The sequence below is a fragment of the Phalacrocorax aristotelis genome, chromosome 10, assembly GCF_949628215.1.
Source record: "Phalacrocorax aristotelis chromosome 10, bGulAri2.1, whole genome shotgun sequence".
Classification (NCBI taxonomy): Eukaryota; Metazoa; Chordata; class Aves; order Suliformes; family Phalacrocoracidae; genus Phalacrocorax; species Phalacrocorax aristotelis.
In genome coordinates this window covers 17,131,849-17,156,456 of record NC_134285.1, presented here as the reverse complement: position 1 = coordinate 17,156,456, position 24,608 = coordinate 17,131,849, and the positions used below count along the sequence as shown (strand labels likewise).

The window sequence follows — 24,608 nt, the reverse complement described above, 5'->3', positions numbered from 1 at the left end:
GGCAGCAGCCCCGGCCGGGTCTCCGGGCAGCGCCTCCCGGCCCCTCGGCGGGCACCGGCCTACACGGCCCCGCCGCCAGGGAACTACCGCCGACCCCGGTGGAGGGAGGTCTCCGGGGGCCTGAACGGCTGGTCAGGGTTGCCCTACACGGCCCCTCCCAGCGCCGCATCTGCTCCGAGTTCCCCCGCAGGAGGAGGGAACGCGGCTGGCCACCTCCACCCGCACGGCCCGGCCGCTCCCCTCACGGTCCCCAGCGCCCCTCCCACCACGCTGCGGCCCCGCGCCTGGTGGGCGGCTGGGAAGGTGAACAACACGCATCCCCCGCCGCGCATGCGCGCCCCAGCGTCCCGTGACGCCAACACTCCAGCAGCATCAGGGGCCTGGCTCGCGCTCTCATAGGCCGCCGTTTCCCGGCAGGGCGCGCGCTCGCGGCGGAGTTCTTCCTAGTGCAGGGGGGCGCGCGCTGCCCGCGCCAGTCGGCCCGGGCGCGCGCGTTGCGCCGCACGCCGCCCAGCGCTGTCAGCTGCTCGCGCCGCGCTCTCCGCCCTCGGCGCGCGCCCGCCTGCCCGCTCCCCCGCCTCTCGTGCGCCGTCTCCTCAGCCCGCCGGCGGCTCCGTTAAGCGGCGGCGGGTTCCTGCTTCCGACCCCCCTGCCGCGGGGTGTCCGCGCCCGCCCGCCCTCCACCCTCCGCCCCGCCACCCCTCCGCTCGCCTCGGCGTTTCCCCACGCCCTCGGCGACAGTAGCGCGGGCTCGGCAGGCGGCGCCGCAGACGGGTAAGGGGATGCGGGGGCTGAGCGGTGAGCGGCGGAGTGGGAGCGGGTATCGGGCCGAGCCGAGCCCAGGCTGCTCCGGGTAGCGCTCCCCATCCCTCCTCTGGGCCTGGCGCCGCCGCTGTTGCGGCTCCGGCGCTGCTCGGCAACGGCCGCCGCCGCCGGGGGTTGGTGGCGTGGGAGGGGGCCGGTCCCCCGCCGTGTGCTGGGGTCCTCCCGGGCTCCCTTACCTGAGGGGCGCCGGCGGGGCCCGAAGCCGGCGGCGGGGGCCTTGAGGAGGAGGCCGCGGCTCGGCGGGGGCCCGGGGCATCACCGGCGGCAGTGAGGCCGGGCCGGGCCCCGAGGGAGGTGGCGGCGTTGCCCCGGCGGGCGGCGGAGTTCCCGCGACAGGGAGCGCGGCCGCCAACTCTCCGTGTCCCGGGAACTGCGGCCGCCACCGACGACGCCTGGTTTTGGCAGAGGGAAATACACGGGAAACGTGGGGTTATGCGCGGACCTGAGACTCTCGTAAGTGCGTGTCTTACGAGGGCGCGGAGCCATCGGTTGTCGCCTGGGGCTTTCCCCATGGCGACCTTTACCGTGTTTCGGCACACTTAAGCGCTTTGATGTTGGATTATTTTACTGATAAGGCTCCGGCGACTTTTCCTCTAGTCAAGTTTGTGCTTCATGGGTGCTCAGGTCTTTCACACGTGTGTGCGAGTGTGTATGCGCTGTGGTCTAGATGCTCTCCAAAGATCAGGCTGTGACCCTCTGCTCTCAGGAGTTTGTAATTGAGGGCACAAGAACAGGTAAAGCCTGTAATGCTGTGGTGCAGATTGTACCAAAAAGCCTACGGGCATAGGCATCAGCTGAAAAATATCTTGTTGAAAGACTGAGTTGCTTGGGGCAGTACCTGCTGCCCTTGTGGCCTTAGTGCACATATGGTACGCTGACGATGCACGTGCTGGGCATATGTGGATGTGGAAAACAACCATGTGTTCAGAACAGTCTTAATTTTGCCTGGGATCTTGTATTAGCACTTAGCGTCTTTTTTTGTGTGTGTGTATAGTGAAACATACATGTCAGCTGAAATGTGTATGTTTCAGTATACACGTGTACATTTGTACACACATATAGGCACACAGTCCCTCTACCCCCGAATGGAGTATTTTAATGTCTAGGTGTTAACTGAGAGCTAATGGAGTAAATACTTCAGAAAGTGTTTAAACATGAAAAGGTTTTTTGATTTTTTACTGTATTAATATTTTTTCTTTTTCTAAGTCATTTTCCACTGTACGTTGTCAGAAACTTTAGAAAAGTCTGAACTGCAAAAGGAAATAAATGGCCAATATTGCTGCCGCTGTTGCTGCTTGGGGTGGTTTTACAGAAGGCTCTGTTAAAATTCGTTCTGTTACTAAAGCAAGCTAGTTATTAGGAGTTGGTGACTATGCTTTGATGTATTTCTAGTAACGTCTGTTTCTCTGGTTATTACAGGTATGCTTACTGCCAAGTTCATATTAACACTTGTTAGAGTTTCATTTTTATACGTACCGTAAACTGGCAAACTAGCGTATTGCAAAGTCTGCATATTTTCTCAACAACACATAACAAGACAACCTTTTTTTCAGCGTTGAAAGCATCATTAATTATTTATATCTTCTGAGCAAGGAGTTCAATAATAAGGAGAAGGTAGGAACCAACCTGCAATCATGCAAATTCACTCTTTTAGTGATGTAGCTGCAGGACACTTGACAGCTGGGGAATACAGAGGGTCAGGTTTGAAGTTGTGGCTTTCTGCCTCTTTTACTCTTGCGTCTTTATTTGTTTAAAATGTTGGCAGTTTGATTAGCTGAACAACCGAAGAGGTAGTAGATCTAGCTAATATTAGAACAATAAAAAAATGTTAACTATTCTTGCTGCAGTAGAAATGGAGCTAATTCACCTTAAGTGAATTAGTAAAGGTGGTACTAAACCACATAGGGGCTTCCTTTTGTTTTGGCGTCTGTGGTTTATGGTCACTTTATTGGGACTGCAAACAGGGGCTTGATGTTATAATGGAATGTTTATATATTACAGATATTGCAGACTGATTGTAGAATTAATCTGAAAAATTGTATTTTTGGTCCATTCCTGTCTCTCTTCACTGTGTGGAACTGCTGCTTTAACTGTCAGATGTGTTCTAAGCCAAATGGTTTTCCCGGTCTTGGAATTCATGTACAGTAAAAAACCCCTAAATTATAATTTTACATGTACATTATCTGATCAGTCTCTTCATTGACATTTAAGGGGATAAAGATGAAGAAGATTTGGACTTCAGTATTTAAATCTTTTTGCAGAGTAAATTTAAAATAAAAAGTAATTACTATAATCTTAGGTTGGTCTGGAGGGGGAGCTAGTGTCAAAGGAAAATGTGACTTAATTTTTTTTAAAACTCATTCAGAAGCTTGCTGTTTGGTCATAGAATATGCTTCTAATACAGTATGGAAAACAAATGTAGATGATGCATACTATGTATGATTGCATTAATATGCATCTCTTTTGTATGATGAATATAATCTGCAAGTGAAGTGATGTGTGTGCTTTTTAGGGAAACCGCATGTATGTTTTGCTATCATGCAACAAAAACTATCTTCAAAGAACTTTGAAGTTGCAAGGTCAAGCTCTTATAAATCATGAAATGCCAGAATTAGGGATTCTTGTGAGAACTGTAATTTGGCCTGTAAATATATGGTTAAATGTTACATTTTTTTCCCTACAATGTTTCTTTCAGTGTATGGCATAGAATGGCATAGATTGTGCTCAGTGAGCAGTATTGAATCTTTTTTCTTGGTATCGAATAATGTGGGGCCTCACTGTTATGTGCTGTTCATACTGTACCTTGTTAATTTCCTCTTTTGCTGTTTCATTACCTTCAGTCTCTAGTGCCTGCATGTTTCACTAGTAATATTTTCACAGAAGTCTCTGGAGATATGTTTTGTGTCCCTTTGTGTTGAATATCCAATTTAGGGCCTTTATGGTACGATTCTTCAAAACAATCTATCAGTGTTTTAATGACTTGCATGTTCTAAAATGTTTTCTCATAAAGGTCTGTCTCCCTATGTAATTTACTAACAATAACCTGGCTTTTTCTTTGTTACTTTTTATAAATCCCTTGACAGGGATCCATGAGCGCATAGGCTAGAAAAGACCTCACTGCTTGATTTGTAGTATGGTGGCTGTTGATTTAGGCTGCAAGTATAAATGCTTAGATCTGCTGCAACATTAACCCCGCGATACTAAGTCAAAAATTTTGATGAAGAGTGGATTGCCGCCCATTAAACCCATTGAAAGTGTGTGATTATTATTTTTTTTTTAAAAAAAGATGACTTGCTTGCAAGGAACCAGAATAAAATAAAATTCTCCAGGAAAATATTAATTCCCTCTCTTTTCCTGCAATACCTAACTTACAAACAGCACACTTGCCAACATTTGCAGTGCATATGACAAGGCCCTTAAATTTAAATAATGACACTATATTATATTTTTTTAACATGTAGTTCAGTAATACAGCAAGAGTACCTTGCACACAAAGGCACAGAGAACAAGATCAAATAATCTTTAATTTTTGTGTTGTGACTCTATTTTTTTTTTTTTTTTTTTTTTAACTGAGGGTTAGATTTTTGGTGCTTACCTGTTTAAAAAAAATTCTTTGCGTATCAGCAAAATGTTCAACATGCTATATTATAAAAGGCAGCAACCCTGATGGACAGGAGGAAACCTTCTATTATGTGGGATTGCATTATAGCATATAAGTCTTTAGAAAGGCTGAAATTTCAATAGTTTGCCATGAGACTTCTGCCACTTGAACGAGCAGAGCATGATACTAGTAATTTGTAATTCACATGTGGTCCAAATCTGAATGAAATGTGACTTAAAAAAATCTTAGAAAACCAAAGTAGTGATGAAACTCTGGAGTCCTGGGTTCTATTCCAGGCTCTGGGAATGAGCATGTTCTGGTGGATGCTGATTTTTCTGCTTCTGTGATACCTGCTTAAGTATCGCCCTGTCCCAATCTTTTTTGCCCTATTACAGAATTTTTATCATGATCCTACTTTCTTCATGTAATCACTTTATTTCTTGCTAAAGGGCTTCTTACGCGAGATCCAGAACTGCTGTGCAGGGAGATTCTAACTAATAAATTGTTTACCCAGTGTTCTTTCACTGTTTGAATCCTATCCAGCTATTTGCACTCCTGTTTCCTGGTCTCAGGATTCTGTCCGCTAGCCTCATCTTTACCTCCATTTCTCTGTCATGGTGAGGATCCGTCCTCTCTTTGTTCTGCATTTCCACTGGCTCCTGTTCTACCTTCTGAGGTTTTCCCACTTCAGTGTTGTACTTCATTCTGGTCTTCCTGCCTAGCTGGTCTCTCACCTGAATTTGTTTTTTCCTTCCCTATCAGTCTTCTCACCCTTCTCAGACTTGGTCTGTATCCCAAATTCAAGATTCTGTTCACCATGTCAACTCTATCAGCTTTTTCCCACATTGCAGTTCTTTCTTTAGTCAAGTCCTATTGGTCCCCCTCTTTTCCACCCTTTCGTTCATGTTGATAGCTTACTTTTTCATGCTTGCTGGGTCCAGCAGGATATCACTGAGAAGCAATTTTGATGCCAATGGTCCATCCTGACACTCTGGAAAACAAGCAGGCCTATCAAGAGATGAGTTTGGCTTAACAGGGAACTCATGTATGAGGTCCAGTGCAAAAATGGGATATACAAGCAGTGGAAGCTGAGACAGGATACAAAGCAGAAGTTTAGAAACATTGTCCTGGTATGTAGGGATGACATCAAGAGAGCCAATATTCACCTAGAGATGACACTTTCAAGCGAGGTCAAGAGCAGCAAGAAGAGTTTCTTCTAGTACTTCAGTAGTAAAAAGCTGGACAAGTAAAATACGGGCTTCTTTCTGAACATGATGTGTCATTCAGAGATAATGAGGGCATGGGTGATCTTGGAACACGTTTTGGGCACAAAAAGCAGGAAGTGATCAGGAACAATCAGCATGGATTTATCAAAGGTAAATCAGGCATGACTAGCCTGATTGCCTTCTGTGGTAAAGTGGCTGAATTTCTGGATGAGGGAAGAACAGTGGATTTCATTTACCTTAGCTTTAGCAAGGCTTCCAACTCTGTCTCCAACAAGAATATCTTGTATGCAGATTTGGACATTACAGTATGAGTGGATGAGACACTAAATGAATAAAAGACTGGTTGGATGGGGGGACTCAGAAAGTGTGGTTAAGGTCTTGTGTAAGAATATTGGTAACAAGTGGGGTACTGCAGGGATTCATCCCTAGAAGATGAGTGTGCTTGCAGGTGACACCAAATTGTGAGGGATGCTTGATAAGCATGAGGACGGGGCTGCCATTCAGAGTGACTTTGGCACTGTGAACACAAGGCCCGTCTGGAGCCCTATGAAATTCAAGGACAAATGCAAAACTCTGCACCTGGGAAGGAGATGCACCTTGCATCAGGCTGGGGACTGACTGGCTGGGAAGCAGCTCTGCTGGAGAAACCTTGGGACCTGTGGGACAGCACTCAAATCAGGGGCCAGCAGCAGCATGCACCTGTGGAAAAGAAGGGCAACAGTATCCTGGGCTGTAGTAACAGGAACATAGCCAGTAGATGGAGGGAAGCCATTATTGCTGTCTACCTGGTGCTCATTAGACCACACCTAGAGTACTGTGCCCAGTTTTGGGACCCTCAATACAGGAAAGGCATTGATAAACAGAATTGAGTTCAGTGGAGGACTACCAAGATGGTTATGGAGCTGAAGTGTGTGCCCTGTGAGGAGAGTCTGAGGGAGCTGGGTTTGTTCAGCTGGAGAAGAGGTGGCTTCAGGGGGGATCTAACAACAACCTGCTGGTGTCTTTGAGGAGATCACTGAGAAGATGGAGTCAGGCTCTTTACTGAGGTGTGTGGTGAGAGGACACAAGGCAGTGGTCGTAAATTGAAAAATAGAAGGTTCAGACTGGATATAAGGAAAAACTTTCTCTCTGAACATAGTCAAGCTGTGGAAGTGGTTTCCCAGACAAGCTGTGTAGCCTCTGTCTTAGACATTGGACTAGGGACATCTGGGGGTCCCTTCCAAACTGTAGTATCCTATGGGTCTATAACTGCGGATGCTTAGCTCCCAGAAGCCGTGTTCTGGAACACAGTCAGTACAGACAGAATGTATAGGTGACTCAGCTGTAACATATCAAAACAAAATCAATAACAGTAACATTACAGTGAGCTTGACAAAAGCTTCATTTGTGTGTCAGGATATGCATTTTGCTGTCCTTAGGAAGATGGATGTGGAACTTAAAGCACACAAGTGATTAAACTGTTTAAAGAAAAAATAGCCTTTTGTAATAGGGCAAAAGCGTATTTTTCTGTAGCTTTTCTCAGAAAGGGGAAAAACATGTTTTGCATACAATGAAAACATTGAAGTAGCTCAGCTTTGACATGGATACCTGGCACAGAACGGGTCATCTTGGAAAGCCTTTGGCAACTTGAAAGAAACTGAAAAATGAATCTTCTACAAGAAAGTATCTGGCAGCCTTAAAAATAGGTGATCTTTCCAGGTCATTTGTCATGATATGTATGCAAAGGCATATTATGTAGCTCATAATGCATCATTTTGAGGTGGTGATTTTCTGACTATCTGTTAGATCAGTTGCAATCAGTTCTTATGTCTCCCCCCAATACATGGTAACTAGTTCCTTCATATGATTATTGTTTCTTCCTGTTCTTTAGTCCTCTGTGTCCCTCCACCTCCACATTTTCAGAGTGGGGACAGGGAACAAATAAAGGAGGAGAAGCAGTTTTAAGGCACATGGAGTACAGGAACTGTTTTAGAAGACTTGGTTACAAGTCTTCAAATCAGAAGAGCTGGCTGTAGCAAAGAACTACTGTTAAATGACAGGCTGGGGATCTTTTTTTTTTTACATTTTTTTTAAATTTTTGTAGTTCAAGTATGAGGTGATACATGAGGAAATCTTTGAATGATCCTTTTCTGAGGTTTCTGCCCCTTTATTTTCAGACCAGTTATCCCCAGGGTATTCAGCCCCCTGAGCTGGTAGGCAGGGATGAGGAGCAGAATAAACCCCCCCATAATCCAGGAGGAAGCAGTTTATGACCTGCTGTTCTACCTGGACGCTCACAAGTCTATGGGGCCAGATGGGATCCACCCAAAAGTGCTGAAGGAGCTGGCGGAGGAGCTCGCCAAGTCACTCTCTATCATTTACCAGCAGTCCTGGTCAACTGGGGAAGGTCCTAGATGACTGGAGGCTTGCCGATGTGGCACCCATCTACAAGAAGGGCCAGAAGGAGGATCCGGGGAGCTACAGGCCTGTCAGCTTGACCTCGGTACCAGGGAAGGTAATGGAGCAGTTCATCTTGAGTGAACTCACCAAGCATGTGCAGGACAACCAGGGGATCACACCCAGTCAGCATGGCTTCATGAAAGGCAGGTCCTGCCTGACCAACCTGACCTCCTTCTATGACAGGGTGACCTGCCTAGTGGATGAGGGAGAGGCTGTGGGTGTTATCTCCCTGGACTTTAGCAAAGCTTTTGATACTTTGATACTGGATCAATGGGCCGACGCCAATTGTATGAGGTTTAACAAGGCCAAGTGCTGGGTCCTGCCCTTTGGTCACAAAAACCCCATGCAATGCTACAGGCTTGCTGAGGAGTGCCTGGAAAGCTGTGTGGCGGAGAAGGACCTGGGGGTGTTGGTTGACAGCTGGCCAAATATGAGCCAGCAGTGTGTCCAGGTGGCCAGAAGGCCACCAGCATCCTGGCTTGTATCAGGAATAGTGTGCCAGCAGGAGCAGGGCAGTGATAGTGCCCCTGTACACATCAGCACGGGTGAGGCTGCACCTTGAATACTGTGTTTGGTTTTGGTCCCCTCAGTTCAAGATGGACATTGAGTTGTTGTAGTGTGTCCAAAGAAGGGCAACGAAGCTGGTGAAGGGTCTGGAGATGAAGTGTTATGAGGAGAGGTTGAGGGAGCTGGGGTTTTTTAGCCTGCAGAAGAGGAGACTGAGGGGAGACCTTATCACTCTCTGCAGTTGCAGAAACCTGAAAGGAGGTTGTAGTGAGGTGGGTGTTGGTCTCTTCTCCCAGGTCAGTAGCGAAAGAACAAGAGGAAACGGCCTCAAGCTGCATCAGGGGAGGTTTAGGTTGGATATTAGGAAGACTTTCTTTACTGAGAGAGTGGTCAGGCATTGGAACAGGCTGCCCAGAGAGCTGGTAGAGTCGCCATCCCTGGAAGTATTTAAAAGACGTGTAGACATGGCACTTCTAGGCATGGTTTATGAAGCATGGTAGTGTTGGGTTGATGGTTGGACTTACTGATCCTACAGGTCTTTTCCAACCTTAATGATTCTGTGATTCTATGAAGTAATGTATTTGCTAAGCTGTAGTCTTTAGGGATAATTTCTGTAGCAAAGCATAGCTGCCCGTGAATCAACTATTTTACTTAGTTCCTTCAAATATTAGATATTGATAAAGCATAACTTACATAATTTATTTTCATGTGTAATACATTAATAAAATTAAACAGTTCAGGTATTGGTCATTCTGGAATTTGGTGCAGTTTGTGCTGCTGCGGTTGCTTTATGGTAGCAATGTTAGTTCTGAATGTAAATGGTTTTTAGGAGTCTGCTTTCATTATATGCTTGCTTCATAAACTTATAGTGGTAAGGTGAATAATTTTCTGTAATATCACAGAATTTCTTCTGTGAGACAGTTAATAGCAATGAACATCACCATGACATTATTAATTCTGCAAGGTAAAGACTGTTTTTAGAAGCTTGTGGAACATTGCTGTGAATATCTTATGGAAGTTAATTCTGACCTGCTGTGTGTTAAGGTCTTTCTTCAAAGCAGTTCTCTTCCAAAAGGCTTTGTTAAAGAACAGTAAGAATTCTGTTCCAACAACCTCCCAATGTGCATCTTTAGTTTATTAGATTACTTATCTTGAACTTCATAATAATTTTGTTAGAACTTGTACAGTGTCATAATAACTTTTTATGGTAAGTCTGATTTGTATGGGTACAAATACATTTGTCAAGCAAGGGATTTTAAATTTTTTTTGGAGGTGTTTATATGTGTGTGTGATATTAAAGTAAGTATTTATCTGATATGCTGTTCATTGAACAGTTCATAAGACTTCTTTTTTTTTTAAATAAATTATTTAAATTATTAGTGTATTCAATTACATAAATTTCTTCTTTAAACTCTTTGCCTATAAGGAGATTTCTGTTGACCAAATGACCTGTTTCAAAATGTGAGTTTTCAGATTGCCTAGAACCCTGGTCTTTAGCTCCATGCCTCTATTTATGATTATAAAATATTTAATATACCTGAGACCTGTATACAGGTTTCTGATACTGTACTTAGCTGACATCTTGTATCTTTTTGGGTGTTCGCTGAGCAACTTCCTCTGTTTGGCAATCAGTATGGATATTCACATGTTAGGTGAGTGTGTACTTGAGACTGAACAGTTTTTGCTGTTGCAGTAGTGTGTTGATGGTCTCTTTTCTGTCTCTCATGTTTTTTTCCCACCCCAAGTTGTGTAAGACCATTCATGGCAGGGCAGGCTATATCTTTAGTTTCTCTCAGCTGCCTAGACAAGCATTTGTTCCTTAGGGTTTGAATGCACAGAAGAAAAATATAAAAAAGGATATATTAATTGTTTCCCCTACGTATGGTTTTGTTTCACTGAGACACCTTTGTGGTGTTCTGCTATGTCTTGGTATGCTTAGATAGTCTCTGCACTTCCTTTTTCTGTGATCTAGGTTTTTTAGCTTTTTAAAAGGCTTGGAAAGACTTGCTCACAGTTCACAATCGTCGGGTCGATGTCTCCACATTTCTGTTAGTTAAATAAGTCTGTTTCACAGTTCTGTTGGGTTTTGTTTTTTTTTTTAAAAGTACAACATCTTCCTTTTTGTTCTATCCTTTGCTTGGGGTGTTTTCAAGTTATAGCAGTTAGGACAGTATGAGTTACATCTTTTTCTGATGTGGCCCACTGTTTGAGATGCAATGGCATTGACAGATCATCTTCTTGAGTTGTTTTTCATTGCAGATGCCTATTCAGCACTCTGGATTTTGGGTTGAACTGCTAGACATTATCTCTGCAATTTTTGTTGTCTTTTAACTTCAGTGAGGTTGTGCTGGACTGAGTATCAATACATTTAAGTTTGCCCTGCCAGGCTGTACAGATGGATGGCAATTTGGGCAATATGACAGCTTACATTATACCCTATGACATCATCTCCAAACTCTGCACGTGAGTGTGCTTTGTGTAGTTCCTAGGGAGCAGGGGATGCTATCCCTTAGCAGGTTGTTGATGTTTCTTCTGATGTAATTTTTTTCTTCAGCGGGAGCAGGACCCTTGGAATGCATGTGAGAAAGCCCTATTATTGTTCCTTTCCACTTGATTACAATGTATAGTGCTCTTAGAGGATGAGGTATTCAATACAAACTAGAGTGAAGAAATATTGGTCTCTCAAGGAGCTAGACATACATATAAGATACAGAGAGTTCAGCATAATTTAAAATGCTTGTCTGATTTTCCTGTACAAGGTATTGCAGTGTCATGTATAGGGAGGGAATGATAGATAATAATTCTGCAGATTCTGTGTCTACAGAAGTGCTGAGAGAACATTGTCTCCATTCAGTTGATTGCTCTTCAGACCTCTACGTGTGTGCACAAAATCAGTTGCAGTTTATCCTTGGGCATGTTGAACACATGTCTCTGGTATACCCCTAGTTTCTTCAAGCTATTTGGCCAAGAACAGGAAGTATCTTGAGTACTGAAATCTGACAGTAACATCATAAAACCATGTCTTGAGATGTAACAGGATATGCTGGTATCTCTCAGCAAGAGGTGTTTTGATTCTGGACTCTCCACAGAATGAGTTTGAGATACCATTTTACAGAACATTGATTTTTGCTTACTTCCAAATCCACTGTTTTCTAAAGTCCTATAGGAAATAAGATCCTCTGTCCCTGCTTTGCAGAGACAGTTACTATTTTGTCACTAACTATTTTCAGTTAGGACTTCCAGGATTCTGCCTTTCATGGTACATTTTCTTATGTAGATTGTGAGTACATCTGCTTTTCCAACTCTGTCAATCTCAGGTTCACTACCTGAATGCTGTGGCTGTTTAGGGTGGACTTGCTTATTCTTCACAAGTATAGAAGGGGAACTGTCAGATTTATATACCTACCTAAGAGGATTAGTTAGCTGGATGCATGTCTCCAGTTTTGGTCCATTCACAGTTACAGTTGATTCTCTGCTGAAACAAACTAAAAAGATTTTTTTTTCCTGTATGGCAATCTTTTTCTCATTGGTCTTACTTTGAGGGTTTGTCTGTGTTTTCTCACTCTACATTTCTGATATTTAAGCAGGGAACACTCATGCTGTTTCCCCCAGAAAATGCTCCATATTATGGGGAGACCTGAGTCCACTGCCCTTTTATAAAGGCATTTTTTGTGTTCTGTCAACCTGCTCTCTTTCTTTCCTTACACAAGTTATTTTCTTGGCTATATCCAGATGGTATATGGAGGGCCAACCATTGTGAGGCCACTCTCAGTCTCAATAATCTTTGAATGATCATGGCAACTGGGAGAAGTGCCTAAGGGCTGGAGGAAAGCAAATGCCACTCCTGTCTTCAGGAAGGGCAGGAAGGAGGACACGGGGAGCTACAGGCCAGTCAGCCTCACCTTGATCCCAGGGAAGGTGATAGAACAGCTAATCCTGGAAACCATTTCCAGGCACATGAAGGACAAGGTCATCAGGAGTAGTCAGCATGGATTCACCAAGGGAAGTCATACTTGACCAACTTTGATAACCTTCTGTGATGGTTTGGTAGACAAGGGGAGAACAGTGGGTATTGTCTGTCTAGACTTCAGTAAGGCTTTTGTCAGTATTTCCCAGAAGATTGTCACAGAGGAACTGATGAACTATGGGCTGGATGAGCAGACAGTGAGGTGGATTGAAAACTGGCTTGATGTCTGGGCCCAGAGGGTGGTGATCCGTGGCACCAAGTCTAGTTTGAGGCCAATATCTAGCAGTGTACTCCAGGGGTCAGTACTGGGTCCAGTCCTGTTTAAGATCTTTGTTAGTGACTTGGAAGATGGGAGGGGAGTGCACCCTCAGCATGTTGGCTGATGACACAAAACTGGGAGGAGTGGCCGATATGCCTGAAGGTTGTGCTGCTTTTCAGAGAGACCTCAGCAGGATGGAGAACAGGGCTGACAGGAACCTCATGGAGTTCAACAAGGGGAAGTGCCACGTCCTGCACCTGGGGAGAAACAACCCCATTTGCTGGGCACCAACTGGCTGTAAAGCAGCTTTGCAGAAAAGGACCTGGGGTTCGTGGTGGACACCAACTTGAACATGAGACATCAATGTGCCCTTGCAGCTACACAGGCTAACAGTACCCTGAGCTGCACTGGGAGGAATGTTGCCGGCAGTTCAAGGGAGGTGATCCTTCCCTTCTGCTCAGCGTTGGTGTGGCCATACCTGGAGTACTGTGTCCAGTTCTGGGCTCCTCAGTGCAAGAGAGACATGGACATGCTGTAGAGAGTCCAGCAAAGAGCCGCAAAGATGATGAAGGAGCTGGACCATCTCTCCTATGAGTAAAGACTGAGAGAGTTGGGAACTGTTTAGCCTAGAGAAGATAAAGCTCAGGGGAACCTTATCAATGTATATAAATACCAGAAGGGTGTACTGGAGTGGAGGTGAGGTAGGAGAGAAACAGTGCAGTTTACTTTCTGGATCCCAGTAAGAAAGGCCCAACAACAAATGGCTTAATAAGATAACTGCTTTAATAAGGCAGACTAAAAAGAGAAATATAGATAGTGAATAAATGTTGCATCCTTCCAGGTGCTGGGCAGCCCATGTCTATACCAGACAGAGCCTGAGTGTATTTTCCCCTGGTGTACTGTGCAGAGCAGAGCAGATCCTGACTGTGGAGAGAAGCTCTCCCTTCTGGTCATTTGAGCTATTACATAATTCACTCACAAGAAAACAGCTCTATTTCTAAAGGGTGTTCTCATGAGAAATTCTTGCTGCGCTTTTAGGTAGAGGTTAGACCACACCGGTGTTGTAATCACTGGTAGCACAGGGGAACTACTTGCAGGCTCTTCTGTTACAATTAGCTTGGCTGAGTTTAGCTTGCAGCCAAGGAGTTTGAGCAGCACAGCACAGGTCTGTGCCTCCTCACATTAAATGTTATGTGGGCCAGTAACTCCTAAACATGCAACTGTCTCTTGGTCAAGATCAAAGAGGACAGGCTGTTTTCAGTGGTGCCCAGGGACAGGACAAGAGGCAGTGGGTGCAGACAGAAACACAGGCCGTTCTGTCTGAGCGTATGGAACCACTTTTTTACTGTGAAGGTGATCACACACTAGCACAGGTTGTCTAGGCAGGTTGTGGAGTCACCTTCTTGGGAGACACTCAGAAGCTGCCTGGAGACTCAAAAGCCATCTGGACGTGTTCCTGGTCAACCAGCTCTAGGTAGACCTGCTTGAGCAGGGTGATGGACAAGATGACCTTCAGAGATCTCTTCCAACCTCACCCATTTTGTGATTCATTGCAGTGTTGTCGTTTGATGTTTGTTTTCCCAAGGGAGGATGCTCTTCTGTTGGCATTGAACCCTTTTCCCTGTAGTTGAGACTGGATTCCAAAAAGATAGTTGTGCCAAAATGATACTGAGGCTATTCATCTCGTGAGCGTGCAGTCACTAGGGTTCAAGCTGTGTATGGGTCTTAATTGCAAAATGGCTTCTTGGGTCTCAGTTATGCTTTCTACAAGCATTTTGTTAGTCATTGCATAAGCACTAGGAATGATTCTGTATTTCGTTGAATGGTCTTCTGATATACCTATCAACTTCTTTCCATTGTCCTGTCTCCACCTTGATTTTTTTTTTTAATTTACAGAAAGAATCTGAGAATCTGTAATATTCTTCACCTTATGTCAGTTGCAGGATGGAATGCACTAGACCTGAGAAAGGGTTAAATGAATTATGAAGACAGAGGGAGCACAAAACTGTTAGTGGAAATCCCTGAGGCATGTAATTGTGGAAGGTCTGAATTCTGATTATTGGTTGGCAGTTTTTGCAGTTATGGTTAGTTCTTGTTGAAATTTGTTTGATAAATATATTAACATGTAATAGGACTTGATTTTCCTATGCTTTTGAAATCGACTGTAATAACTGTAAAGGAAATTTTATGCTAGGTTAGACCTATTGGCTAAGGCCAAGTGAATTGTTCAAGTTCTAGTGACACTTTGCAGAAAGTAGGGAACTGGTAGGTAGCAGTATAGCATTTCTGCAGGGAGGATGTGATCTTGTTCAGGTAAGTAAAATGATTGAAAATAATTTTTTAAATGAGGGTGTCTTATTAGTTTACCTGAAGACATAATGGCAGTGTTTTTCTATATTTTCACTTGAGAAAGTTGTTTATTTTTTGGGGGAGTTTTAACTGAATTCTCAGTTTAAGTGCCTGTGAGTTTGTGCTGAATTGTTGAAATTAACTTTCACTCAGTACTTAAGGATACTATTCCTTATGGACAGCAGTTTAGGCAGCTCAGTGTTTTGAGTTTCAGCTGTCATTAAGATATCCTTTTGTCCAAGTTTTTATGTCAAGTTGATATCACTTGTTATTTGGAAAAGATTAAATATATAAATTCCTTTTTATCTGCAGTTTTTGTTGATGTGACATGTATACCCCCGCGTGCCCCCCCCAAGCTGATCTTTGATTGTTTATTTAATAGAACGTAAATTTTACTGCGGTCGTGGTTTAGCCGGCAGCTCAGCCCCACACAGTCACTCGCTCACTCCCCCACCGGTAGATGGGGGGAGAATCAGAAGGGTGACGCCCATGGGTTGGGATAAGAGCTGTCTAATAATTAAAATTAAAAGAAACAACAACAGAAATGCAATGTAAAGGAGAACAACGAGAGGCACAAAGCCCCGGGGGAGGGGCGAAAGGAGAGGGGAAGGGGAACGAACCGCTGAAACAAACCGCTCCCGAGCCCCAAACTGCCCCCCCTTAATATACTGGTCATGGTGTCACGTGGTATGGAATGAACATGCCATTGGCCAGTTGAGGTCAGCCGCCCCGGCCATGGCCCCGCCCCTCCCAGCGCGGGAAGCCCCCACGGTGAGGAGAATTAACCCCTTCTCAGCCAAAACCAGCACAACTGGTTTGTAACTTTGGGGGTCCCTTCTGTAGTACTTTGACCTGGCAGATTCCAGTTTTGCTCTTGGTTAAATAACATCCTGCTTTCTTGGGCAGAGAGCCCTCTCCTTAAAGTAGAGATTTGTGAAAGAATTGTGTATTTTAGAAGACAAGCATAAAATTGGCTATGATACAGTGTTGTAAAGATTTTAGGTATTGTCAAGTCATGCCATGTTGGTTAAGGCATCCATATGATATTTTGAATGTGTTTTGCTACAGATTTTTTAATAAAATAAATGATTAATCTTGATGGCTTTTTGTTTTATAGATTTATGTGACTAATTTTTTATGTTTCTAAAAATCTGAGCTAGTATATGGAGGTATGGTTTAGTGTCCCACCAGAAATGTTAACCAAGGTATCGATTACATGGTTATTTTTGAAAATAAAAGTGAAAAATAGTAAGCAAAATTGTATCTTGTTAACTTGAGTGCTGTCACAAAGGTGCATACAGATTCTGAACAGCCTTCCTCTGACTCTATAAATGTTTATATAGCTAATGTAAACATGGAAACACTTTTTCACAGTCATCAAATGTTTATTTGAATATATTTTCTTATGAGACTGATGAGAAATGTTGCAATATGCTCCCACTGTGTTAGCAAACGTGCATCCTGGGAGTTCCGGAAAGTTATTGTTTTCTGCTGAGGAGTTTGTAAATAGTGGGTGTAATTCAGTGGCGCCTGCAATTCAAAGATACTTAGCCAGTACAGTTTTTAATTTATTGAGGGGGTTTCCATTGATCTAACTTCTAGGACAGTAAAGAACCATTCATGTACTTAATGTTTCTCTGTGCCATTTTTGTTGTTCGAGTGCTCCTCAAAATCGTAAAACAATGGGGAGTCTTTAGACTGATAGTCTCTGTTAGTGGCTTTTCTCCTGAAGCCTCTTAGAAATGCATAGCATTATTGTTGCTTAAACTTCTTGCCTTCTCTGGCAGAAGCAACCACACAGAGACTGACTTTTTCTTTATCTGGCTTAGACATATTTTATCAGAAGTGGTGGCAGCTTTAACTGTGCTTTTTGAAATAGTAAGTGCTTTGGATTGGAAGCGTATGGAATGCTCCTTTGGACAGTTCTTTTCTTGGTTGTTGCTTGAAAATGTTGCATCAATGTGGTGTTTATTAACTGCCATCACCTGAAGGGTGATGATGCTTGAAGGGCATCTGGAGCTCAGAGTCCTTAGAATATGGCATTTTTAATTTCTATGTTAGGTCAAATGTGATTATAGAGAAAAAAGTGCTGTTAACTGAGGGTTCCCATCTGAGAATTCTTCAGCTGTGTTTGGATGTGCTGTGTGAAGACTTACTGTTATTCTGAAGGTGGTTAGTCCCAGGTGTGCACAGTTAGTATGTACTAACATTAAAAAAACAACCCCAAAATACAGTGTGAGAGTTTTTAAGAATAATCAGTGTAAATACTTTTTGTGGTCTATTAGTAGCACATACATCAGTGTGAAAAGCTTCTGCTGGAATGTGCTGAATCAAAATGGAATATTGTCTTTTGAACTGTGATTTCTGATGGTATTTATACTATTGCAGGAGCCTGTCTTCCTTAAGCTGCACTTACTACATATGTGTAATTGTTGATAGTTACTTGTTCAGCATGTGTAGTGTGTGGAGAAGAGATATTTGGAAGGAAGAGTCATTGGTTCTTGAGGATGCATTTTGAGCCTGAACAAAACATTTTGTCTCTCAGCTCTCTTTTATCATGCTCTTTTTCAGCTTTAGACTTTCTGTTTCCTGATGGAGATGGATGAAGCATAGTGACAAGTTTGTCCTCCTTTATCCAGTAGGCTCTCTAATGAGTTCAGTGATGGACAGGTCTGATGTCAGACTCTATTTCTGTAAAACTATGCGTATAGTGAAAGCTACTACAAAATGTGCTTTTACATCAGGCTTAAGATTACATCTCAATGTTTTTTTCTTTTATGCTTCCCTGAGTTCTTCCACATTCTGCCTTTTCCTTTCCTATCCTTCTCTTACTGGGGTTAGAATTTAGCAGAAACCCCAGTTTCGTGGTTCCATATCCCTTGGTGTTTTAGTACTGCCTTGTCTTCTTTGCATGGTGTCTGTCAGCACGTCTTGACTGCTGTGGGAAAGGGTGATCTAGGCTATGTGAAGCTGTTGCTACAAAGGAAAACAGAAGTGATGTTTGGTATAATTTATGAAGTTCTTTGCTGTATGAAAACTATGCATATAGTATAGACAATACATATCCATATTATACATAGATATACACGTATACAAACTACATAATTATACTAGATTATATCTAATACTGGTCACATAGGGTAGCTTGTACCACAGTCGTTGGACAGTGTAGGGAAACCTGAATTACTAACAATATATACTTGTTTATGGGAATGAATGAAGAACTCTCAGTTGGAGCCTTTCACCCACAGTAAATTCATTGCAGTGAGTCTGTTTGCTTTCTTCCGGACTGAAAGATAAAAAGATGAAATTCAGCTTGATTAAACTCAACACATAACTTTAGAAATGTTATTTGTTTTTTATCCCAGAGGAAGGAAGACATATGTATAATTTTCTAAAAATTTCTGTCATAAATTAAGCACCAGAGGAATAAGAGAGGAATGCAAGATTGCCTAATGGATAGTAAAAGTGGGAGGTAGGAAAATAACAGAAACACTTCAGGAGGAACCTTCATGCATACATTTAATGATAGTCTCTTCTTAATAATATACTATTTTAGTCTGTTTGTGGTGAAGCATGCACAAGGAAAAGATGTGTCAAAGATTATTCAAATACAAGCAACTTAAAAGACCTGAAACCTCTCTGAAATGAAATGTAGCATGTTTTTTCCCCTGACATTTAGGGTCCATAAAGCTTGGTGTGTAGTATCAAGGAATAGTTTCAAAGGCATTTTCTGGTGTACTGAAATTGCATCTTTTTTTGTATAATATTCATGCTAATGGAATTATATTCAATACAAATTTTCAGCTTCCTTCGTTATCAGGCACTATCAGCCACCTAACAGGCAAATTTCAAAAAGGTCTTTCAGATTTTTTCTATTGAAAATCCCTGACCACTTCTTTGATCTTAATTGCTAGAATCTCAGCTTCCATAGTTTTCTTGACCTTTGTTTGAAGATCTACCTTTGATTAGTGTGTGTCTGATAAACATGAAGCTGCAGTGCCGTCTCATCTCAGGGGAAGCAGTGTTGTGTCTTCCTTTTTCCTCAGCTTCCTGGATGCCGAGCGCTGCTTGTATCTGTTTGTAGCCTTCCCACGGAGCAGCAGCGGCAGCAGTATGAAACTGATACCGTCTTTGAAATCTGCACAGCTGCTGGTATGGCTCTGAGTCACAGCAGTGAAGTTGACCACGGTCTTCTTAATGTCACTTTACTGCTATTTGACCAATCAGTTAATAAAAGCAGAGCCACTCAAGCTGTTGTTTGATGATAGACTTCAGAATTAAACGCTATGATTTTTATTTGGTTCTTGTTTGAAACACTTAAAATGAAAGGTGAAATTATGTATGAATTCTTAGTATAATTTCCATAGCAATATCAAACTGTGCTGACTGTGGGCAGGTTTGAAGAACTTACCTTTTCAGAGAAGGAATAAAAAAAAAAGAAAGAGGAAGTAACAGGGTAGGCATCTGAGGCACAGCAGAAGATGCTGTTTCTTTTAATCTGCTACTACATGAATTGTTTCGATAGATACGTAAAGAATTCTTAGTAATTCTGTTGGTGTTGGTATTTCTGTTGCATGTTCAATTCTCTTTCAATACAAATTTCTCTGATGCTAAAAGATTGAGTAATGGTATTTGTAGTGGGTAGTAGGGTGTATATTTTTTAATTTTTCAAAGACTTCATCTCCTTTATATCTTAAGTTTGATATGCTGAATTAAATCCCACAGTTTAAAATAATCCCTCATAATTAATAGCAAGACCCTCTAGCTTTCTGTATATAAAGATGAAATGGAAACAAATAGAATTTTTTTTTTGGCTTACAGCCATGTTACTTTTTGTGTTTTTAACGTCACGGTTGTTTTCCAGTGACACACATGGTACTGTCTGTCTCCTGTGAAGCTTGCTGATTTACATCTTTTTTTTTTTTTTTGCTGTGACTGTCAAACATTGTATTCATAGCCATGTCTTTTCATAGGATAGGCTTTCTCTTTTGAACTAATTACTGTAGCCCATAAGAAATAATCATGTGACTGTAGTGCACAATTTCCTTCCTCAAATTCAAACTCAGGTTTGTTTCTTATCGAGTTTCCTGACCTTATTTGAAGAGAACAGGTTTTGCCAGCATTTCAGGCTTTATTTCTTCTTTATGTTGTCTGTATTCTCACTTAATAAGTTTCTTAACAGGGCTTTCCTGGCAGCTTTTTTCAGCCTTTTCTTTCAGTAGCCTGTGTCTAAAGAGAGTGTTCTCTCAGTGTGATTTCCTTGCCTCTAAATTTCCTCATTCTGTTGGTTAAATTTCTAAAGATGGTTACTAATGTGCCCTTTCCGTAGTTTTGTGTACTCTTCCAGACTTTATTTGCACTTAGTTTTGGTTTCCTTAAGCTGGTTTGGTTTCAAATCCCTTTTGGCTGCATCAACATTAATAAAGTGGACCATTGTCTGGTATTGAGGACAGCTGGCATGGATTGAGATTTGTCCTTTCTGTTAATCTCTCAGCTTTCAGAACAGGTAGCTGCATGTGCAGTACCATTTGGAAGTTTTCCCAGCCATGTGATAACTCTCAGATTGTTCCCAGAGGTTGGTAGAGTGCAGTTGGCCTTTATGGAAAGTATTTCAGGGCTTGTTCTAACATGATAATTTGCATTTCAGTGTCTGGGAAAGCTTCAGGCATTAGTATATTGATGTAACCTTTTAGGTTAACTTTCATAAATCCAGTAGTCAAGTCAGTTACCAACTAGAGGTTAACTCAGTTATACCTGTGATCTGTTTCCTGAAAGGCTGATCCTGTGAATCATTAATGTTAAACCTTGTGCTTTGAATGATTCTGCAAGCTGTCTAGGGGGGAAAAAAATACCCAACCCCAACCCGAAAACAAAAGAACTGAAAAGAAAAAATCAACCTCTCCTAACAGTCCTTCCAAAGCCCTCATCCACTTAAATTTTCTTTTTTGGTAATTTATAGGAGGTCTAAATTTTCCTTCTCACTGTAACTTTCTCATTTTGATGTTACATGGAGTGTTTGCCTTCTGTTGTGTTCTGGATCTCAGAACAAGTATATGCGGCAAGATTTCCTGCTCCACCTTACTGAGCCAAGTATGCCCTCTAACTTTATGTAGTATTAAATGTGTTGTGTCAGTTGAGCCATATTTTTGTTTACTTTCTGACATTTCCAGCTATTCTTATTTTATTCCCCTTAGTTTTCGTGTTAGTTTACAGAGATCAGAAGATCAGAAGCTCTGAAGATATTCTACTCTGTGCCACCCTTTCCTCCCTATGACCCTTTAACTAACTGTGCTTGCCATTCATCACTTTGGAGCCGTGATCTAGACTGCCATTTGTAAGTCTTGTTGTTTTATTAAAAGGACAGTCTTTGCCTTTAATTTGCTCACTGGTGAAACAAATGACAGCAGATTTTTAGCTTGCCAGGTTGGGAAGCACAGATGGCACTTCACATGGCTCAGAAGAAGTGGGACTCTGGGGAAAAGAAACATAACATATTTTCCTGGGTTTGAGAGAGCTAATAGATGTCCCGTGCTTGCAGCATTTTCCCAAATTTTCCCCAAATTTGCACTATGCATGTGACTGCGTAATGTGTTAGCAATGTCACTGTAGCATACATGAAGCTTCGTAAAGTGGGGCTTGATGCACTGAACAGTTGTGATCTGTCTTCTGGGAATATTGGGATGTGTCAGCTAGAGTCACGTGTTTTTTAAATAAAAGGGAAAAATGAGTCGAGTGATTGGGCCAATGTGTCTTGAAGGAGGGGAGAAGGAAAGAGCTTGAGAACTGCACAGCGTCACCTCCTAGCAAGTGAATAGGTTAAAAATGTGTTTATATTTGGGATGTTATTTAATAACTTAATAACTTAAGTTTGGCCCTTTAATATGTCCATGAAAGTAATCAGTGGGTGGTGTACTGTTCTGTGTACTGTATCAGCTTTATATATGGTTCTTGATTTGTGCCTTGAGAAACCATCATGTGTGAAAATTTCAATATTGTGAAGGGACTTTCTATCTTATAACAACTGTTTTGTATTTTCTTCCAGTAAGGATAAGCACTTAATGGTACTGAATTCTGTTCATAATTATTTTTTGTGCCATTAAAAATGGTGTACTTTTAGAACAAAGTAAAGGTGTCCAAGTTATATCTGATAAAGAGAAACAAGTGTGAGGAAATCTGTTATTTAGGCTTGTGTTGAGGATTTTTGAGGAATAATGCATCCAAATCTGTATCTTGTTTGATTAAAGTAGAATTATATTGAACAATTGCACGTCCTCTCAAACCTGTGGTAGTTAAAGCTTGTTTGAAGGGGAACCTCCCCTACAAAACTGAACTGCAGAGAGAATCCTGTGCACTTCACTGCAAAACAGCTAATTCCTGAGGGCCTTTCTTCTTTGTGCAGTAGAAGTTAGGTGATTTGGCTTTGATCCTTGCATATTAAGTATTTGAGCATATTCCAGCTTTTCTTCAACTCTTAGCAGTAAGGAATCTTAAACTAAAAAAAAAGAAAAAAATATTTATATATACATAAAATAAAATACATATTTTTCTAAAATACATATTTTTCTAAAATACATATAGAGATAATATTCTATATCTTTTTAAATATATGTATAAAAATATTACCTTTCCCTCTGTTCCCTGGGGTGTTCTTTCTTTCCATATTTGTTTAAGGAAAATTCCTTAGTATCAGCAACTAACGATACCAGACAGATGGATTGATGGGTATAAGAGAAATGAAGTTCAGTGTTTCAGCTAAATCACTGTTTCTCCATTAGAAAACAAGATTCTCTCATGTCTTAAAACCGAAAAACACATGTTCTGAGCGTCACTTGGTTTACAGAAGGAATAATTTTTCATTTTTCTTTACCAAACATGAAAAAACATTCAGTGTAACATTTTAGCTGACTTCGTTTGTTTTAATTGCTTTTGTTGTTCAAATTGATTTTTTTTCTTGTAATTTCCCTAACACAGGTTCAGTCACTTCTCTGCCAGCTACTCTCTACAGAGAGCCAGCAATGAAATAAGCAAGTGACTTTGCTAAAAAGCTGGTCTGTGTGCTGCTGTGCTTCTGAAAAGAGAAGGCAGGATTATCACGCTTAGTAGTAGAGAATGATTTATGTGTTTGGAGTAGTAGAAAATGATTTAAGTTTCATGAAAAAAAATTGCAAATTCACATGCTTGAGCGCTGACAAGAAGTCGTGGTATAACTAGACTGGTAATCAGAGGTAGATTATTGTACAACCCAGATCCTGATGCTGATCCTTCTCAGGTGGTGTGGCTTTGTGAGTGTAACATTATTCTAAGACATTCTAAGTGAGAGTAACATGATTCTGGTTTCTAGCTTTTTAAAAAGATAGGACCAGCCAATAAAGTATTGGATGATTTGCATTTAGGATGGTATATAGCTCTGATCAGTCACACTCAGAAAAGATCAGTTCATTTGGAAAAGAAAGAACTGTTAGCGTGATTATGCTGAAAATGAACTTGCCTTCTTAAAGTAGAATGAAATAATTTGGCAATTAAAGCCTAGGATGAAATAGGAATAGTCTTTATTGGGTGTGAGGGCACATATGGGAGAGAAACAACCTAAAATAAATACATCTGAGGGATAAACTTAATAACAAATCTTGTTTCAAAATCAAAGGATGATGTCTAGTCTTACAGTATCAGTAATGGGGAGAAAGAAACTCCGTGGTTCAAGATGATGTTTTATATATTTATTTAAAAAGACTGTGTAAGATGACAAGGTTGATCCTTGAGTCAGAAGTTAAAAATGAGCATATGAGATTTGTTGGTACTGGGATAACAGAGATCTCTGAGAAAGAGGATAAAGCAGCCAAGAAAATATTTGTCGTAAAGTTTCCACTTTTACAAATTCTGTTCTTCAGGGCTACCACTGGTATCCTATAGAGAGCGGAGGGGAATATATATTTTCTTATTCTTCTCTTATTGGTACGTTATTTAGCGTCTTCTGAAGCAGAGGCAATTTGCCATTGACTGATGGTAGGACTTTGAGTTAGGTGTCTGATTCTTCCTGTGGTATTGGGAAAGTAGTCCTGGCCTGGTGTATGGGTTTAGTGTCTGAGTTCAAAGTTAAATCAGTTTGCCCCTGTCAAATGGGGAAGGGAGGGGGGAAGTGTTTCCTTTTTTTTTTTTCTTTCCCCCGCCCCTCCATACTCCTGAGGTGATGTAGGTATTTTCAACTAACACTTCTGTAGTTGCAGGCACTTACAGTGTGGCTGGCATCCTTGAATTCTGTTTTGTTGCTGTTGCACATTCAAAGTTTGCGTCTTTTTAAAATTCAACTTAAATGACAGGAAAAGTGTTGATGAAATGTTTTGGACTTTGTTTTGAATGGGTTCATGAAATGCAGGAGACTGGATTAAACATTCCAGGTATTACTGAACCCTTTATAAGGATTTTTTTTAAAAT

At 41.8% G+C, this 24,608-nt stretch overlaps 1 protein-coding gene across 4 annotated transcripts in view; it reads left to right on the top strand.

Moving 5' to 3' along the window:
- Positions 1-405: 405 nt before the first annotated feature.
- The window catches only part of FUT8 (fucosyltransferase 8), a 130,184-nt gene continuing 105,981 nt past the window's right edge, over positions 406-24,608 (top strand). For 2 of the 4 annotated variants that reach the window (XM_075105351.1, XM_075105349.1), the window contains exon 1: positions 406-774. The gene's annotated coding sequence lies outside the window, so the exon portion shown is untranslated. Of the gene's footprint in view, positions 775-1,259; positions 1,279-24,608 lie in introns of those variants that run through there. The other 2 variants (XM_075105352.1, XM_075105350.1) reach the window with 2 other exon arrangements.